We start from the raw sequence: 2,573 nt of genomic DNA on the forward strand, positions 1-2,573 counted from the left end.
TCTGACACTGACACTTTGTGGGAACCAGTAACACTAATACAGTGATCAGTGCTAAAAGTATGCACTGTCACTGTGCTAATGGCACTGAGTGGGGAAGGGGTTAAACATCTAGAGCAATCAAAGGGTTAAATGGGTGCCTAACCAGTGTTTGTGTACTCAGTGTGATATTTTACTAATGGATGCAATTCATTTCTTTTCCCTGTTTTGCAGGGAAACCGAATCCACCACATCCCTGACCAGACGGAGCTCTGCCTTGTTTACATAGGCAGAGTTCTGTCTTGTGCCTTTCCTCACCAATCAGCGAGTGCCGGCGGACACCATTGGCCGGCACTTGCTGATCAGCATCTGCTGTGACTAATCACAGCGGTGGCACGCGCCCCCCCCTAGTCGGAAGTGCAGAATTACATATTTACAGTATCTCAAAAAAGTGAGTACACCCAGTGGTGTATTTAGGTTGTTTGTTGCCCCAGACCTGACTAAACTTGTGCAACCCCTAATTTAAATAAGACCCACCCTTTCCTGTTTTTGACCCGCCCTGTCATCTGTAAACCATAGTCTATCAGTGCCCATCAGTGTAGCCTCATCAGTGCCTCCTCATTACTGCCCATTAGTGCAGCATATCAGTGTGGCCTCATCAGTGGCCCTCAGTGCAGCCTTATCAGTGCCCATTAGTACAGCATTATGTCACTGGATTAGTAAGATTACTTCTTTATTTTAGGATATTTGGACTTGTGTTTGCTGCCACTGATTGTAATCCTTGTATTTGCTGCCACTTATTTGTATAATGAATAGGAAGTCCATAGTCATATAAATAAGTGAAATATTCAGGGGCAGCAAACACAAGTCCATATATCTTATCAGATAGGAGTAATCTTACTAACCCAGTGACATATTGCGATAGCACATATGAGGTGAGAAGGTCCAAAATATTATTGCAATCATATACAAATAAAAGTCTTATTTGTATATGATGCAAATCAATATTCTCGCTCAAGGACAAGGATGCTTAAAGAAATTTAATATTATTGGCACGATGCCTGCCATCCCTGGGAGCGGAGGAGGGTAGGTGGAGCATTAGGCTGCAGTGCCACACTTATTAGCATTGGCGGCCTCTTGGGTCAGTTGTATTAAATGTGGTTGGCGGCCTGTCCACATGTCCTCACCTATGGTGGTGCCAGATTGAGTTGCCTCCTGGACACCACCCTCTGGCCCAATTCGCCCCATAAGACTGGCACTATACTAACAGTGTAGCGCAAGTTGGTGGGGACCCTTTTCGTGCGGAAGCCGTGAGGAGGCTGTTTTTTTTTTCATGCGGGGGAGCAGCTTTTTTGCTGCCCAGCTGGAAAGTGCCGGCCTGGGCCTTGTTGGCCTAGGTCAAGATACAGCACCGAGTACAACCCTCACATTTTAAATATTTTATTATATCTTTTCATGTGACAACACTGAAGAAATGACACTTAGCTACAATGTAAAGTAGTGAGTGTACAGCTTGTATAACAGTGTAAATGTGCTGTCCCCTCAAAATAACTCAACACACAGTCATGTCTAAACTGCTGGCAACAAAAGTGGGTGTGTCAGGACAAGTGTAATCATTGGAGGAGAGCAGGCTGATTTCACAGCACAGCTAGAGCATTGACCATGGTGTGTTCTCCTGCTTAGTGTGGTCAGTTTTTAATAGGAAAGCAAAAGGGACTGGCAGGAACACCCGGGATTTCACACAAAGGAAGCATGATACTTTCTTATACAAGTACATGGTACAGCAGGCACATATCTGGAATATGAAATGCTGTGGTAACAAGCACTTTACGTTTTACAGGCAAGACTGGACCAGAAGCTACATGCAAGTCTATGGGCAGGGGAATGTAAACAAACGTGCACCTGTTTACATCCAAGTCTCGTCCTTTTCAATTTTCTGGATCTAAATGTGAGGAATCAAAGGTAGCCCATAGATCAAGCATTGGTCGGGAAAGGTCCACTGTCAAAAAGCAGAAAGCAACTAAACAACAGATGTCACAAAAGTGATGTTTGTTCCATTCCGCTTCATTAATCATGGGATCTGTTCATAAATCCCCTCCACTAAGACAATTTTGCGAAAGGACTCCAAGGCAAGCCCATGCAAATAAAGCAGCAGGACTGGAGGAATCTTCACTACGGGCTATTGTATACTGCCAGCCTCAGCACCATCCGATCTCTGGATACCAATATGATAGGATGCAATCTCTGTAAGGCCCCTTTCACACTTGTGCGACTTGGGACTGCAAAATCGAATAACAAGTCGTACTCCATGAATCCCAGTGAGTACCGTTCAATATCTGTGCAACTTCAAGTAGCAACGACTTCAAAGTAGTCCCTGCGCTGTACTTTGATGCGTTTTGAGGTCCATAAACCTCAAGATTACACAGGCATTGCTTCATGTCCAGTCAAAATCGTGTGACTTTTAGGTCACACAAGTGTGAAAGGGGCCTTAGATAAACTGTTTTTGATCCAGCAACTTTGGTTTTTCAGTTGACTTTTGTGGTGCCAGGTGGTGCTGACAGGGCCCCACACTGCTCAAAATTCAGCTGATTCAGTAG

This window comes from Pelophylax lessonae (assembly GCF_965119305.1).
Source record: "Pelophylax lessonae genome assembly, chromosome: 8".
NCBI lineage: Eukaryota > Metazoa > Chordata > Amphibia > Anura > Ranidae > Pelophylax > Pelophylax lessonae.